At 44.6% G+C, this 18361-nt stretch overlaps 1 non-coding gene across 1 annotated transcript; it reads left to right on the top strand.

Moving 5' to 3' along the window:
* Nucleotides 1-7709: 7709 nt before the first annotated feature.
* Nucleotides 7710-7783, top strand: trnan-guu (transfer RNA asparagine (anticodon GUU)). The gene has a single exon. It is a non-coding gene; the product is annotated as a tRNA-Asn (tRNA).
* Nucleotides 7784-18361: the final 10578 nt, after the last annotated feature.

Genomic DNA, 18361 nt, shown 5'->3' with positions numbered 1-18361 from the left:
TCGTTATGCTTTTTATTTCCATCTTTGCTCAAGGCCAAAATCAATAATTTTTGCTTCCTGCAGCACATAAAAAGATTTGCTGCCCCTTGACCTCTCTGTAACGTAGCACGCAGTGAAGCTTAAGAAGTACATGGACCATGGGCTCGCTGAAAACTGACGCCACTTTTGTTTCTGGACAATTGACCCAAGTCAAAAGGTGAGTGGAGAATGCAAGAATCGATCCTGCTGTCTTTCACATGCTCAGGGAGCACTCGACTTGAATCGCAGACAGATTACAGCATGGAAGGAGGCCATTCCGCCCATCGAGACCACACCAGCTCTATGCAAGAGCAATCCAGCTGGTCCCACTCCACCGCCCCATCGTTTTTCCACATGTCATCTTTGGTATTTTTGCCAATCACCTTAAATCTATGTCCTCTGGTCCTTCACCCTTCTGCAAATGGGAACGATTTCTCTCAATATACTCTGTCTAAACCCTTCATGGTTTTGAAAATCTCTATCAAATCTCCAGCTTCTCCAGTCTATCCACGTAACTAAAGTCCCTCATCCCTGGAATCATTCTAGTAAATCTCTTCTGCACCCTCTTTAATGCCTTCATATCTTTCCTAAAGTGCGGCGCCCAGAAGTGGACATAATACTCCAGTTGTGTCTGAACCAGTGTTTTCTAAAGGTTCATCATGACTTCCATACTTTAGTACTCTTTGCCTCTATTTATGAAGCCCAGGATCCCGTATGCTTTTTTAACCGCTTTCTCAACCTGCCCTGCCAATTTCAATGTTATGTGCACATGTACTTCGAGATCTCTCTGTTCCTGTATCACTGTTAGAATTGTGCCCTCTAGTTTATATTGCCTCTCCTCGTTCTTCCTACCATAATGCATCAATTCTCATTTTTCTTCGTTAGATTTCATTTGCCATGTGTCCGCCCATGCAACCAGTCTGTATATATTCTCTTCAGTTCTGTCACTATCCTCTTCACTGTGTCATCTGCAAATTTGGAAATTGTGCCCTGTACACCCAAGTTCAATTCATTGATATATATCAAGGAAAGCAGTAGTCACAGCACCGAACTCTGGGGAACACCACTATCCACCTCCCTCCAGTCCGAAAAACAACCGTTCACCACTACTCTGTTTCCTGTCCCTTAGCCGATTCTGTATCCATGTTGCTACTGCCCCCTTTATTCACTGCCCTTCACAGTAGTTGTTTCGCACTCGCCTCCAAGCAGTTCCACGATCAGCAGAGAAATCTCGCCTGGGTTGGCCCCCTCCCTGACGACAATCAATACTTTGCTCCAATCGGTGGTATCGAGCATAAGCAAGTGAGCAACAGCAGAACGGGAAGCCACAGTAATCGTGAATGATGCTGAGAAGAGCCCGAGCCTGCGGAAGGTAGACGAGATCTCAGGAAAGGAACAGCGGCCCCGAGCTTGAGGGAGCAGCGAGAGCCCTGTCTTTCTGCCTGACTGACTGATTGAAGTCTTTGTTACCTTCAAGCGGTTTGCCGTGTTGTTGCTCAAAGGCACTCTCTGCTGGTGAGCAGAGGCAAATGCTCGAACAAAACAGCCGTGTTCTGACAGACACAGAAAGCTTCAAGGTTTGACAAAGGAAAAGTGGTCTCCTGTGCCTCAGCGCCAACATGTTAAGCTGTCGGCTGCCTGTAAAGTTAAGAGAATGGCCGAGAGCTACTTACTCCAAAAGCATGTTTGTTACTTCGAACCAGCAAACTTTGATCTGTTAATTGTACAATAGTTCTCAGCTCTACAAGCTGAGCGATCAAAAGGAAGCAGCTTCTGCCTCTCTCTTTGGTGATTGTTCACCGTGCACATTTTGACAATTCCGGACTCGCGGAATCGCGTGGGTATGACCGAGACTGACTCGGTAACTGCTCATTCTCCAGCGCGGTGGGAGTGTGAGTTATTGCATGCTTTTTGAAAACTGGGCCAGTGGAGCAATGGATAACGTGTGGAGGTTCGATTCCCGTTTGATTCGAAAGTTTCTGCGAATTTTTTAAATTACAAAACATACATTACTGCATAAAATTTAAGAATACACAGAGTTAAAACTAAATTTCACAATTTCGAAGCAATAGAGTACAATACAGACCGTATCTCACGGTATGAACCGTCCAGTTAAAGGGGCCTCATGCTGTGATCTCACGGTGTGAACCGTCCAGTTCAGGGGGCCTCATCCTGTGATCTCATGCTGTGAACCGTACAGTTAAAGGGGCCTCACCTTGTGATCTCACGGTGTGATCCATCCAGTTAAAGGGGCCTCAAAGATTATCTTTCGTTCCAGAGTCCGCTCCGTGGAGCAGGACGAGAAGTGCTCGCGTTTCTTCTTCCAGAAGCTGCTCAGGGAGACTTCTGTGATCAGCAGCCTGAAGAAGGAAGAGTGCTCGGTGACGTCTTCACAGACCAACATACTGAGTCCACCCCACCTTGTAATTGGCTAATTTACCTCATGCTCATGCTTTAATATTGCATTTTTTTGATAAAGATTAGAAAGTTATTTGATAAACTTGAGTAATGATGGAGAAGAGACAGAAAGCGATAGAGAAACAACAACAGAGCAATAAACAGGTGGAGGGAGAAACACATATGGAGAGATAGGGAGATAGATAGACAGATAGATAGCTATATAGATAGATAGATGGATAGATAGAGATAGATCGATCGGTAGATAAATATACAGATAGATGGATAGAGAGATATATAGATAGATAGATGGATGGATAGATATATAGATAGATAGATGGATAGATAGATGGATGGATAGATAGATGGATGGATAGATGGATGGATGGATAGATGGACAGAGAGATATATAGATAGATGGATGGAAAGATGGATAGATAGATTTATAGATAGAGAGATATTTAAACAGATGGATGGATAGATAGATTGATAGAGAGATATATGGATAGATAGATAGATAGATGGAGAGATAGATGGATAGAGAGATATATAGATAGAGAGATAGATGGATAGTGAAATAAATGAATAGAAAGGTGGATAGAAAGATAGATAGATGGATAGATAAATATATCGATAGATAGATACATTTAAAGCAGTGGAGAGACAACGATACATACGAATCGGTCGAAGGAGATTTATACTGATTTTTAATGCGGTGAAAATAACAATGGATATAGTTGAAAGAGATAAAGAAAAATAAAATTAGTAGAAAGAGAGCACGATAGGCAGATTTATAATTAGAGACAGAGTTAGAGATTGTCAGAAGTAGCGATGGAGAAGTGAAGTAAGTTGGAACATTGGAAGGGGGCGGGGAGTGGGTGCAGGAATAGTCCGTCTTTTTGTGATAGTTTAATTGAAATGTATTGAGTCAATTGAATATCAATTAGCAATGGGCAGCTACAAATTGCCCGGTACAAACTCATCACCCCTCGCCCCAATAAAGCTATGCTGGTAAAGAAACAACTCTATTTACACCCAAATTGAACTGCAACAAATCAGCAAAGGTTACTTGAAAGGCATCTGGTGATGAGCTTCAGACTGAATGTGCTGGGGATGTTGTACTGAATTAGGCCGACCATGGAAGGCCCTGCGGTGATATTACGTACCACGTATTTCTCTGCTCTAATGTTGAGAAAAGACTCGAAATTAATTGAATACAACTGAAGTTCCTGAACGGGACTTTCTCCTGCAGCTTAATATCCTCTTAACAGAACCGCTACCTGTCAAGGTCAACCTGCTTGTCCTGTTTAGACTTTGACATTTCAGTTAATGATTATTTTTGGGGTACTGTATTAGTTTGAGGTGCTGGATTAGTTTGAGGAACACTATCAGTTTGAGGTGCTGTATTTGTTTGAGGTACAGTCGTAGTTTGAGGTGCTGGATTAGTTTGAGGAACAATATTAGTTTGAGGTGCTCAATTGTTTGAGGAACACTATTAGTTTGAGGTGCTGTATTTGTTTGAGGTACTGTATTAATTCGAGATACGGTATTAGCTTGAGGTACTGTATTAGTTTAAGGTACTGTATTTGTTTGAGGTGCTGTATTAATTCGAGGTACAGTATTAGTTTGAGGTGTTGCGTTAGTTTGAGGTGCTGTATTAGTTTAATATGCTGTACTCATCTGAGGTACGATATTAGTTTGAGGTACTGTGTTAGTTTGAGGTGCAATATTAGTTTGAGGTGTTGTATTGGCTGGAGGTGCTCTATTAGTTTGAGGTGCTGTAATAGTTTGAGGTGTTGTATTAGTTTGAAGTACTTTATTAGTTTGAGATACTGTATTAGATTGAGAGGCTGTATTAGTTTGAGGTATTATATTCGTTTCAGGGTCTGTATCGGTTTGAGGTACTGCATTAGTTTAAGGTGTTGTATTTGTTTGAGGTACTGTATTAGTTTGAGGTACTTTATTAGTTTCTGATGATGTATTAGCTTGAAGTACTATAGTAGTTTCAGATTCTCTATCCGTTTGAGGTACTGTATTAGTTTGAGATACTGTTTTAGTTTGAGAAGCTCTATCAGTTTGAGGTGTTATATTAGTTTGGGGTATCTGTATTGTAAGGAACGAGTTAGTCTTTGTATTGAAGTAATATTAAACTTTAGCTTTTGCCTCTTAAGTCAGGAAGTATACATCTCTGTTGGAAGAATGAAACTACAATCATAAGACAGATTTGCTTCACTTTATATGCATGCATATGTTTAATATAGAGACTAGTAGATTCTGAAGTCCAGAAACTCATGGATTGTAGCTGATATCATTATACTCATAAGTTTATTTTTCCTTTTGATATAAACAATTCTCTGACAATCATAACAAGGCCTTTAAATCAGTCAGAGCTGGTGAGTATGTGTATCAGACAGCATTGTGTGCTATTCGTCTTCCCAGCTTCACAGGGAAGCAGGAGAGGTGTGACATCTGTACGATTGCGACGTATCATTCCAAGCTGACGCAGCGGGAAAGGGCTGTACTGGTGAGAGATAAACACCATTCTGCTTTCTGGTCAATGGGCAAGGCCATATGTTTTAACTCACAAGTTCAAAAATTATAGTTATAATTAATGCCTAAAGCAGAACACCTGGCTGTGCGGAAGGAGACTGTTTGCACCACAAGGCGACATCTAGTGGAGGAGTTTAGTTCGGTGATGAGGGAAGTGATACTCTGATAACATGGAAAATGCTGGAAACCCTCAGCAGGTCAGGCAACATCTGTGGAGAGAGAAGCAGATTTAATGTTTCAGGTCAATGACCTTTCATCAGAACCAAGTTGGGCAGTTGTGTTCGGTAATAGTATGAAACATAGGAATTGTTTCACTCATGTTGGGTGATTTGGGTACTTTTCTGTCTTTGGAAGTTCAAGGTCAAAAATAAAATAAGGGCTCGTCCGGGATTTGAACCCGGGACCTCTCACATATTTGGACAAACAACCCCGAAGCGAGAATCATAACCCGAGACCAACGAGCCCATTGACAAAAACCAAAGCACTTGGTAAGCAATTATGAGGACAGGTTGCATAGACGAGACTTGCATTCCCTTGAGTATAGAATATTAAGTGGTGATCTAATTGAGGTGTTTAAGATAATTAAAGGATTTGACAGGGCAGATGGAGACTATTTCCTCTGGTGGGAGAGTCCAGAACAAGGGGGCGTAACCTTAAAATTGGAGCTGGGCCGTTCAGGAGTGATGTCAGGAAGAATTTCATCACACAAAGGGGAGTGGAAATCTGGAACTCTCTCCCCCAAAAAGCTGTTGAGGCTGGGGGTCAATTGAAAATTTCAAAACTGAGATTGATAGATTTTGGGGCTAATTCGGCAGTTTAATGACTGACATTTTTTCCCTGTGACTTGTATAGTTTCGATCGATGAAATGTTCGTGAAAAGAGTCAGTGTGAAGAGAGTCAGCAGTTCATGTTTTCCCTAGACTCTTCCTTCAGACCTGAGACCGAAAAGTTTGTCCTTTCCGTCGTGCAGCGGTTATCATGTTCACCAGTTACACGCAGAAAATCCCCGATTTGACCTCGGGGGGAAGCATTTTGTTGGGACTTGCTCCCCATAAACCTCCAGGGTCGAGTTTCTTCAAGCGTGAAAGGGGCTACAAACCTTTTTATATTTAACAGCGGCTGCACCAGATTCCTGGTATAATAAGCACTAAACATTTTTAAGCAGACTCCAAAAATACAGTATGTAAAATGGGAAGGGAGAAAAGTTCATGACATGGAAAGCACAAAGATTTATTAACGATTTAATTGTCACTTGTCAAACAAGTTAGTATTTCCTTCAGTATGCAACAGAACGTATTAATGCTGATTAAAAAAAAACATTAAGTGTCTCGCAGACTTGAATTATTTTTGTGCAATGAACTATTCCCAATCACTGGGGAACACTGCATCAAACATACATCGGCCGTTCCTTCATCATCGCTGGATCAAAATCCTGGAACTTCCCACCTAACAGCACTGTGGGAGAACCTTCACCACACGGACTGCATCGGTTTAAGAAGGCGGCTCACCACCACCTTCTCATGGGCAATTAGGGATGGGTAATAAATGGTGGCCTCGCCAGCGACGTCCACATCCCATGAACGAATAAAAAAATTCCCTGTGCTCCTCCAATTCTGGCCTATTGCGCATCCCCGATTTTAATCGCTCCACATTGGCGGCTGTGCCTTCAGTTGCATAGGCCCGAAGGTCTGGAATTCCCTCCCTAAACCTCTCCGCCTCTCACTCCTTTAAAACATACCTTAAAACCTAGGTCTTCGACTAAGCTTTCGGTCACCTGTCCCAATATCTCCTTATGTAGCTTAGTGTCAAGTTTTGTTTAATAACGCTCCTGTGAAGCACCTTGTGACGTTTTACCACATTAAAGGCGCTATATAAATGCAGGTTGTGTCCTCTGGTTATTGACCCTCCTGCCAATGGAAACAGCTTTTCCCCATCCATTCTATCTAAATCCACTCATTATTTTGAACACCTCTATTAAATCTCCCCTGAACCATTTTTTACTCTAAGGAGAAAAATCCCAGCTTCTCCAGTCTCTCCACGTAACCCATCCCTGGACACAATGCAAGGCGGATGGTTGCAACCAGGTTTGCAAATTATTGCCAGTCGGGAGCTGGACAAATCGAAAGGAACCGAAATGACAAACAGCTTTGTGAATCTATAGATACGCGTTGGGAAACGGAATTGGAGGCGATTAAAGGACTGACCAGACAGGCGGCCAAGACGCAGCTGAGTCGGCATGTCCCCCTGGAACAGTTACTCTGATGTTGTGGGTGAAATTAAGAGTTCGGAGCCATTTAATGCGCTCCCAGTTATTGAGATCAGGGATCAAAACCTGACATCAGCGTCAGGACGCTCAGAATACTTTTTCTTTATTTGTTAATTGGATTTGGGCGTCGCTGGCGAGGCCAGCATTTATTGCCCATGCCGAATTGCCCTTGAGAAGATGGTGGTGAGCCGCCTCCTTGAAGCGCTGCAGTCAGTGCGGCGAAGTTTCTCCCACTGGTGCTGCTGAGTAACAGACAAAGCACCGGTGGGCGCGCCGGTTGCAGGAGAGCTGGTTGGCGGTGATATCGATGCTGTGAGCGAGACCAGACCGTTCCCATGTTTCCACAAACAATGTCCCATCCGTTGTTTCTGGAAAAGTAACACTGATAGTGGACAATTGCATTTCTGTGGCTGCAACATGTAACTTTGGCTCGGTGACACGCTGCTTTAGTGTATCTTGCAAAACAACACACCGGACGGTCTCTGTGGCGCAATCGGTTAGCGCGTTCGGCTGTTAACCGAAAGGTTGGTGGTTCAAACCCACCCAGGGACGAAAATTGCATCTTTTTCTTCCCACTTTCGGATTCATTCCCTCATTCTGATCGCCCTGAAGCCGGTGCCAGGTTTTAATTCCTGATTTGCACTGGGAGCACTTTAAATGGCTCCGATCACATTTCGAGTTTTCTAATGTGTGATTTGGCTGCAAGAAAACACTCTGTGAACAAAGTCATCTGAGCATGCCTGACTCGCCATAATTTACACTGCCGTTGTATATCAGGCACATGAAAAAAAAACAGTGAAATGTTTGTGTGGGCGCGATGCTCTGGGCTTCCCCGCCTGACCAACGCCACCGATCCTTCTCTGCAGCCTTCCGAAATACAGCGCAGTAAATGTATCCCTGTGAAATGAGCTCCTGGACAGTAATACGGAAATTAGTTTGGCTGAGGGGTTATATCCCTAACACGGAGCTTAAGACAACAGGTTTCTGTAGTGTAATGGTTATCACGTTCGCTTACCATGCAAAAGGATCCCGTTTCGAAAGCAGGCAGACACATTTTGAAACTTTGTCCCTGTTAAAAATGATTAAATATTGAACGATTCACATTGCTGATTAAATGTGAACAAAGTCCATATCTCCCAGCCCTGTTATTGCAGTCCGCTGCGAGCAGGCGATAAAAGCCAGTGCGATATTGGGGGTGAAGGCTGCTTCCAATACTGTCTCACACCCGGTGGGACCTGGCGGAGATTTGATAAGCCCTATCCATTCAACCAATATATGAAACGGTGCTTGAGAAACATTCATATATATAATAACATCCAGGATCCTGTCTTCAGAGTGCGTAACGCAAAGGTCTGACTCCAGATCAAAAGTCTGCGTGTTCACATCACATCGTGGTCACTGTTTCTTTCACCGCTCACATGAGACTGGATAATTCCCGAATGAAGGTTTTAATTGCTTTTTCACGCAAAAAAAACAGAAGTTTGGTCTAAACCCTGACTCAGTACCTACCCAGTGGCAGGGAGGGGAGCGCCTGATACCCTCATTTATTTCATGCAACAAACTGACACGAATGCTGGTATTGATTCAAAATCGACCTGCAGATGGACACACACAGAAAAAAGACAACCACAGAAACAGACAGCAACTACTTGCATATATATATATATATATCTGTATATAGCGCCTTTAACGTAGTCAGACGATATAAGCTCGGTGAACTTGCTTCTGCTTTCTGAAATGTACTTGTCCATCCTTCAGAGGTCACGGGAAATGTATTTTTTGCCTTTCGAAAAAAGACGCGAATGGTGGAGACATGTTTTGTTTTCAACACGGCTGGTGAAATGGCCGGACTATCATAAATTAGTGGTCGCCTTTGAAACATTTAAAGGCAACTACCTAAAAATCACTTAGTGCAAATTTGAAATCACGGTTACTATTTATTTCGGTCTGAAAGAAATAACAATAAACATATCAGTCAGCGCCTGCTGTGAGGCGGTGTCGAACTTGTTTACTGTGAAGTTCACCGCTGGGCTAAAGCTGACGCCATTCAAAGGACACGAACCCACTCATTGTAAAGGATGAGCTCATAACAAACAGGTCCCGTCAACGTCAAACACCTCCTTTCTTGTTCAATAGAGGGGGCAGAGCCGTGTACGTCATTAGATGCCTGCAACTTTAAGACATGGAACAGATAAAGGCACAGATGCAAGTTCCAAATCTTTTCAATGCAAAGTTATTTCACTTTACTTAAAGTGCCGTGAGGCTGAAAACGGGTCCCAGATGATTTGCGTTCACTCGTGACTTGTTGTCCAGTGTTTGTCCGTCAGGTTTGCAATTCAATTTGTATTGGATATTGAAGATATTTCTGGATGATTACACAACATACCATGTGTAAAGCAACCATCTCGATAACTTCAATCATCACACACTCTACATCGACGCTGCAGAGGCCCAGCACCCCTTTCAATATTGTTTTTCTTAACTCACAGTTTTCAAAAGGGAATTGGATAAACGCTTGGATGGAAACATGTTCAGGGCTATGGGGAAACAGCAGGCGAATGGGACTAACTGGACAGTTGCTTCAGAGAGCTGGCACAGGCACGATGGGCCGAATGGTATCCGAATGGCGCTATCTTATTCGATGATTCTATGACTAGATCAATTTCCGCCTTTCCCTGAGCCTCCCTAAATGAAGCGCAGTAATTGTGTCCCTGTGAAATAAGCTCCCGAACAGTAATACGGAAATTAGCGTGGCTGAGCGGTTTGAAACTCTGGTTAGGCCCCTAACAGGAAATTTCCTCTCTAAGTTTGATTAGTTTATCAATTATCTCCCCCTTTCGAACTTAAATGTCTTTACATATTTTTTTGATCTCTTCGTCTCCTGTCATGCCCACAATACTAGTCTCCCTGGTAAATACTGAAGCAAAGTGATTATTTAATATTTCTGCCATTTCGCTGTCATTGCCTGTTTGTCGTGTGCATCCCTTAGTGGCCCTGTTCATATCCTAAATTTTCTTTGGTTGTTGATATGTTCAGAATACTTTGCTTTTTTGATATTCCTTTTTGCCTTTCGAATAGTTCTTTAGACTTCTTTCCCAGTCTTTTCACATTCCCCTCTCTCCTTTATTGTCCAGTGTGTGCCTTTTTCTTTAGTTTCAATTTTGTCCTTATTTCTTTATTCATCCCTGGTGTGTCATTTCTGTCTAGTTTGCTCTTGCTTTTTAGTGGGATGTATTTCTCCTGGACTCTATTGATCACCGTTTTAAATGTTTCCCACTGCTGTTCTATTTCTTTGTCCAGGTCATTAATATGTCAAAGATTTCACCGTTCGAAACTTCTCAAATCACATTTCCGTGACAAAGCCAGTTGCTGTTGTGAGAGGAGCAAATCAACTTGGCAGAAAAATCAGCTGCAGCACAAATAAAACATTTCGACGTCTCAGCAAAAAATAACCAATGTCAGAAGTGGGATTTGAACCCACGCCTCAAAAAGAGACTACGACCAAAACGCAGCGCCTTAGACCGCTCGGCAACCCTGATTACCAATTGCTTGGTTCATTCTGCATCATTTCTGCACTGTTGGCCAATAAACGCATCATAAAAGTTTAAAATGATACGCACGTAAAGTGGGTTTCGAACCCACGACCCTGAGATTAAGAGTCGCATACTCTACCGACTGAGTTAACCGGGCCTGAGTACTGTTAACCGCCTTATCTATTATTGTAGCAAGCAGGAGAAAGACTCCATTTCAAATTATTGGAATCAATTCTGAGGGACAGGATGAACTGTCACTTGGAAAGGCACGGACGAATCAAGGACAGTCAGCATGGATTTGTTGAGGGGAGGTCGTGTCTGATTAAGCTGATTTAATTTTTCGAGGAGGTGACAAGGAGGATCGATGAGGGTAGCGCAATTGATGTAGTCTACATGGATTTAGCAAGGCTTTTGAAAAGTTCCCACATGGCAGATTGGTCAAAAAAGTAAAGGCCCGTGGGATCCAAGGGAATGTGGCTTGTTGGATCCATAATTGGCTCAGTGACAGAAAGCAAAGGGTAATGGTCAACGGATGTTTTTGTGGCTGGAAGGCTGTTTCCAGTGGGGTGCCGCAGGGCTCGGTGCATGGTCCTTTGCATTTTCTGGTATACATTAACGATTTGGACTCAAAAGTAGGGGGCATGATTGAGAAATTTGCCGGTGACACAAAAATAGGCCGTGTGGTTGATAGCGAGGAGGAAAGTTGCAGACTGTGGGGGTTCACGCAATTTTCTGATAACAAGGCACTCAATCTATCTCTGAACGAATTTTGAACGATACGTGTGTTTGACCCGGCACAGGCACGATGGGCCGAATGATCTCCTCTTCTGGACCAACATAATACGATGATACTAAGTGTTATCAGACGGAAAAGCAGCACATTCCAAATGAGAGCAGAGAGAGGAGACCAGTCTAACACCATAACAGCACGGTGAGATATTGTATTTGAGAAGGAAGAGGAGGAATAGTTTATCATGGTGGTAGTCACGTCGGTTATCATTTGTGACGTTGATAAGGAAGATTTCATGGCTTCAACAGGGGCGGAAACCGAATTGGAGATATTCAGCCCGGGCGCGGCCCCATCGTGAGCGGTGAGACGGAGATGGGGGTGGGGGAAGTGTCAGAGCTGGGGCTCACCCGTGGAAGCAGCATAAAAGTTTAAAACGGTACTCGCGCAACGTGGGGCTCAAACCCACTACCCTGAGAATTTTTAAAGGAAAGGGGGAGCAGCCACTGTCTGGATCTCTTGCTGTGCTCAGAACAACACATTCCGAGTAAGAGCAGAGAGATGACACCATTCAGTTGCCCATTGTGTTTATTTAAATACCATCGGTTTCCCTCGTGTAGCGGTTATCACGTTCACTTCATACGCAAAAGTTCCCTGGTTTGATACCGGGTGGAGACGTTATGTTGGAACTTGGTCTCTAACAGCATCCAGATCGAGTTTATTCTCCTGTCAAAAAGGGAGACAGTGGCTGCTCCCTTCTTCTTTGTAAGCTGCATCTTTTACTTCATCAAACAGATAACTTTGAGTGAGAGAAAACTGATCCACAGTGACGCTCATTTCAAGTTTTATTCCCTTTTAATCTGGAAGGATACATTGGCTTTGGACAGAGTGGCTTTTGAAACGAGTTGTCGGGTGGGATCGACAAACCTTTTCCGCTGGTGGGGTCAAGGGAACCGAACCAAACATCTACCAAGTTCTCCCGAATTATCCGGTTCAATGAGAAACCAACCAACAAAAGCCCTTTCAGTGACCGTGGAGGTTCAGACAATTTTCTGATAACAAAGCGCTCAATCTATTTCTCTTGTCTACTTGCGGATGTTTCCGGATACTGTCTGCATCTCTGCCCTGTGTTTATCTCACTATGTGTCCACCTGCAGGGTGGTTTTTGAACGAAGACGTGTGTTTGTCTTCTGTTCGTTACAAAGTCAGTGCGGTTTGACGTGATGTTACTCTAAGGTGCACTTGGCCTGCTGGTGAGCAGAGCCAAGTGCTCGAGCAAAACAGACGTTTTCGGGCAGACACACAAAGTTTTCCTGTTGAAGAAAGGAAAGGAGGTCTCCTGTGCCTCAGCGCCAACATGTTAAGCTGTAGGCTGTCTGTCAAGTAAAGAAAACGGCCTTGAGCTAATTTCTGCTCACTCCAAAAGCACGTTCGCTGGTTCCAACCAGAAACCGAAGGATGACTTTTATCTGTTAATTGTATTGCAGTCCTCCGCTGTACCAGCTGAACGATCGAAGGGAAGCAGCAAAGATTGCTCTCTTTGGTAAATGTTCACTGTGCGCCTTTTGACACTCCCGGACGAGTGGAGTCACATGTGCATGACCGAGACTGATTCGGTTCCTGCTCATAGCGCATCGTTGTGGGAGTGTGAGCTGCTACTTTCTCTGCACACCCGAGGCGAATGCAGCAGTGGATACCGTGTCTAATGACAAATCAGAAGATTGTCTGGTCAACTCCAACCTGACTGCATTGTTTTTGCAAACTGTCCATTACTTTATGACTTTTGATAGCTTTCAAACTGACCTAATTGGCAGTGCTGCCTGGCAGTCTCCACCGTTCGTGCGCTCTTAACACAGCAGGAAATGCATTAGTTTTATTCACTTTGTAAATCCTGAGTTCAATCCACAGAAAATATACCAGGACCCGTGAAGCTTTTTTCCATGTCCCACTTCATCTTTCCATCTTTGCGAAACACGAAAATCAAAAACTTTTGCTTACTGCAGCACACCAAATGATTTACTACCCCTTGACCTCTTTTTATCGAATCTTAGGATTCACGTGGGTGATGGATTTGCTCAAAATTGACACCATTTTTGTTTCGGGACAATTCCCCAAGGTAAAAAAGTGAGTGGAGAATGCGGGCATCGATCCCGCTACTTCTCGCATGCGAAGCGAGCACTCCACCATTGAGCTAATTCCCCTGATTGGCGAATCCAATTGCCCTTCACAATAGTTGCTTTACACTCGCCTCAAGCAGCGCCACGAATTGCCACCTCCCTGAATTTTTTCAATACTTTGCTCCAATACGCGGTATCGAGTATTCGCAAGTGAGCAACCGCAGAACGGGAAGGCACAGTAATCGTGAATGATGCCGAGAAGAGCCCGAGCCTGCGGAACGCAGACGAGGTCATCGGAAAAGAACAGCAGCCCGAGCTTGAGGAAACAGCGATAGCTCTGTCTGTCTGACTGACTGATGGAAGGCTGATTTGCCTGAAAGTGAGTGCGGTTTGACGTGTTGTTATTCAAAGGTACGCCCTGCTGGTGAGCAGAGGCAAGTGCTCGAGCAAAACAGCCGTTTTCGGGCAGACACAAAAAGCTTTCAGGTTCAAGAAAGGAAAGGAGGTCTCCTGTGCCTCAGCGCCAACATGTTAAGCTTTTGGCTGTCTGTAAAGTAAAGAAAACGGCCTTGAGCTAATTTCTGCTTACTCCAAAAGCACGTTCGCTTGTTCCAACCAGAAACCTAAGGATGACTTTTATCTGTTAATTGTATTGCAGTCCTCCGCTGTACCAGCTGAACGATCGAAGGGAAGCAGCCAAGATTGCTCTGTTTGGTGAATGTTCACTGTGCGCGTTTTGACACTCCCGGACTCGTGGAATCACGTGTGCATGACCGAGACTGACTCTTTTCCTGCTCATACCGCAGCGCTGTGGGAGTGTGAGCTGCTACTTTCTCTGCACACCCGAGACCAGTGGAGCAGGAGATACCTTGTCTCATGACAAGTCTGAAGATTGTCTGGTCGACTCCGACCTGACTGGATTGTTTTTGCAAACTGTCCACTAATTTATGACTTTAGATAGCTTTCAAACTAACCTAATTGGCAGTGCTGCATGGCAGTCTCCACCGTTCGTGTGCTTTTCACAAAGCAGGGAGTGCATCAGTTTTATTAACTTTGTAAATCCTGAGTTCAATCCACAGAAAATATATCAGGACCTGTGAAGCTTTTTTCCATGTCTCAATTCATCTTTCCATCTTTGTTAAACACCAAAATCACAAACTTTTGCTGACTGCAGCACACCAAAAGATTTGCTGCTCCTTGACCTCTATTTATCGAAGCTGAGGATTGACGTGGGTTCTGGATTTGCTGAAAACTGACACCATTTTTGTTGCGGGACAATATCCCAAGGTAAAACAGTGAATGGAGAATGCGGGCATCGATCCCGCTACTTCTCGCATGCTAAGCGAGCGCTCTACCATTTGAGCTAAATCCCCTACTTAGCGAAACGAATTGCCCTTCACAATAGTCGCTTCACACTCGCCTTGTCACAGCGCCACGAATTGCCACCTCCCTGAATTTTCTCAATACTTTGCTCCAATCCGCGGTATCGAGTATTCGCAAGTGAGCAACAGCAGAACGGGAAGGCACAGTAATCGTGAATGATGCCGAGAAGAGCCCGAGCCTGCGGAACGCAGACGAGGTCATCGGACAAGAACAGCAGCCCGAGCTTGAGGAAACAGCGAGATCTCTGTCTGTCTGTCTGTCTGACTGACTGATGGAAGGCTTATTTGCCTGAAAGTGAGTGCGGTTTGACGTGTTGTTATTCAAAGGTACGCCCTGCTGGTGAGCAGAGGCGAGTGCTTGAGCAAAACAGCCGTTTTCGGGCAGACACAAAAGACTTTCAGGTTTAAGAAAGGAAAGGAGGTCTCCTGTGCCTCAGCGCCAACATGTTAAGCTTTTGGTTGTCTGTAAAGTAAAGAAAACGGCCTTGAGCTAATTTCTGCTAGCTCCAAAAGCACGTTCGCTAGTTCCAACCAGAAACCTAAGGATGACTTTTATCTGTTAATTGTATTACAGTCCTCCGCTGTACTAGCTGAACGATCGAAGGGAAGCAGCCAAGATTGCTCTCTTTGGTAAATATTCACTGTGCGCCTTTTGACACTCCCGGACTCGTGGAGTCACGTGTGCATGACCGAGACTTACTCATTTCCTGCTCAGACCGCAGCGCTGTGGGAGTGTGAGCTGCTACTTTCTCTGCACACCCTCGACCAGTGGAGCAGTGGATTTCGTGTCTAATGACAAATCAGAAGATTGTGTGGACAACTCCTACCTGACTGGATTGTTTTTGCCAACTGTCCATTACTTTATGACTATAGATAGCTTGCAAACTTACCTTATTGGTAATGCTGCCTGGCAGTCTCCACCGTTCATGCGCTTTTCATACAGCAGGGAGTGCATTAGTTTTATTAACTTTGTAAATCCTGAGTTCAATCCAAAGTAAAGATATCAGGACCTGTGAAGCTTTTTTCCATGTCTCACTTCATCTTTCCATCTTTGCTAAACACCAAAATCAAAACTTTTGCTCGCTGCAGCACACCAAAAGATTTGCTGCTCCTTGACCTCTCTTTATCGAAGCTGAGGATTGACGTGGGTTCCGGATTTGCTGAGAACTGACACGATTTTCGTTTCGGGACAATTCCCCAAGGTGAAAAACTGAGTGGAGAATGCGGGCATCGATCCCGCTACTTCTCGCATGCTAAGCGAGCGCTCTACCATTTGAGCTAATTCCCCTGCTTGACGAGTCCACTTGCCCTTCACAATAGTCGCTTCACACTCGCCTCCAAACAGCGCCACGAATTGCCACCTCCCTGAATTTTTTCAATACTTTGCTCCAATCCGCGGTATCGAGTATTTGCAAGTGAGCAACAGCAGAACGGGAAGGCACAGTAATCGTGAATGATGCCGAGAAGAGCCCGAGCCTGCGGAACGCAGACGAGGTCATCGGAAAAGAACAGCAGCCCGAGCTTGAGGAAAGAGCGAGAGCTCTGTCTGTCTGTCGGTCTGTCTGACTGATGGAAGGCTGATTTGCCTGCAAGTGAGTGCGGTTTGACGTGTTGTTATTCAAAGGTACGCCCTGCTGATGAGCAGAGGCAAGTGCTCGAGCAAAACAGCCGTTTTCGGGCAGACACAAAAAGCTTTTGGTTTCAGAAAGGAAATGAGGTCTCCTGTGCCTCAGCGCCAACATGTTAAGCTGTCGGCTGTCTGTAAAATAAAGAAAACGGCCTTGAGCTAATTTCTGCTTACTCCAAAAGCACGTTCGCTCGTTCCAACCAGAAAGCTAAGGATGACTTTTATCTGTTAATACTATTACAGTCCTCCGCTGTACCAGCTGAACGATCGAAGGGAAGCAGCAAAGATTGCTCTCTTTGGTAAATGTTCACTGTGCACCTTTTGACACTCCAGGACTCGTGGAGTCACATGTGCATGACCGAGACTGGCTCGGTTCCTGCTCATAGCGCATCGTTGTGGCAGTGTGAGCTGCTACTTTCTCTGCACACCCGAGGCGAATACAGCAGTGGATACCGTGTCTAATGACAAATCAGAAGTTTGTCTGGTCAACTCCAACCTGACCGCATTGTTTTTGCGAACTGTCCATTACCTTATGACTTTTGATAGCTTGCAAACTGACCTAATTGCAAGTGCTGCCTGGCAGTCTCCACCGTTCGTGCGCTTTTAACACAGCAGGAAATGCATTAGGTTTATTCACTTTGTAAATCCTGAGTTCAATCCACAAAAAAGAGACCAGGACCCATGAAGCTTTTTTCCATGTCTCACTTCATCTTTCCATCTTTGCGAAATACGAGAATCAAAAACTTTTGATTACTGCAGCACACCAAAATATTTATTACCCCTTGACCTCTCTTTATCGAAGCTGAGGATTGACGTGGGTTCTTGATTTGCTGAAAACTGACACCATTTTTGTTTCGGGACAATTCCCCAAGGTAAAAAAGTGAGTGGAGAATGCGGGCATCGATCCCGCTATTTCGCGCATGCGAAGCGAGCACTCTACCATTTGAGCTAATTCCCCAGTTGCGGCCGTGAATTTGCCCTTCACAATAACCGCTTAACATTCGTCTCCAGGCAGCTCCGCGAATTGCCCCCTCCCTGAATGCATTCAATACTTTGCTCCAATCCGCGGTATCGAGTGTTCGCAATTGAGCAACAGCAGAACGGGAAGGCACAGTCATCGTGAATGATGCTGAGAAGAGCCCGAGCCTGCGGAAGGCATACGAGGTCATCGGAAAAGAACAGCCGCCCGAGTTTGAGGAAACATTGAGAGCTCTGTCTGACTGACAAATGGAAGGCCAATTTGCCTGAAAGTGAGTGCGGTTTGACGCGTTGTTACTCAAAGGCACTCCCTGCTGGTGAGCAGAAGCAAGAGCTCGAGCAGAACAGCCGTTTTCGGGGAGACACAAAAAGCTTTCAGGTTTCAGAAAGGAAAGGAAGTCTCCTGTGCTTCAGCGCCAACATGTTAAGCTTTTGGCTGTCTGTGAAGTAAAGATAACGGCCTTGAGCTAATTTCTGTTCACTCCAAAAGCACGTTCGCGAGTTCCAACCAGAAACCTAAGGATGACTTTTATCTGTTAATTGTATTGCAGTCCTCCGCTGTACCAGCTGAACGATCGAAGGGAAGCAGCAAAGATTGCTCTCCTTGGTAAATATTCAATGTGCGCCTTTTGACACTCCCGGACTCGTGGAGTCACGTGTGCATGACCGAGAGTGACTCATTTCCTGCTCATGCCGCAGCGCTGTGGCAGTGTGAGCTGCTACTTTCTCTGCACACCCTCGGCCAGTGGAGCAGTGGATATCGTGT

Source organism: Heptranchias perlo, unplaced genomic scaffold (assembly GCF_035084215.1).
Source record: "Heptranchias perlo isolate sHepPer1 unplaced genomic scaffold, sHepPer1.hap1 HAP1_SCAFFOLD_52, whole genome shotgun sequence".
In the NCBI taxonomy this organism is placed as follows: Eukaryota; Metazoa; Chordata; class Chondrichthyes; order Hexanchiformes; family Hexanchidae; genus Heptranchias; species Heptranchias perlo.
This window is presented reverse-complemented; position numbering and strand designations above follow the sequence as displayed.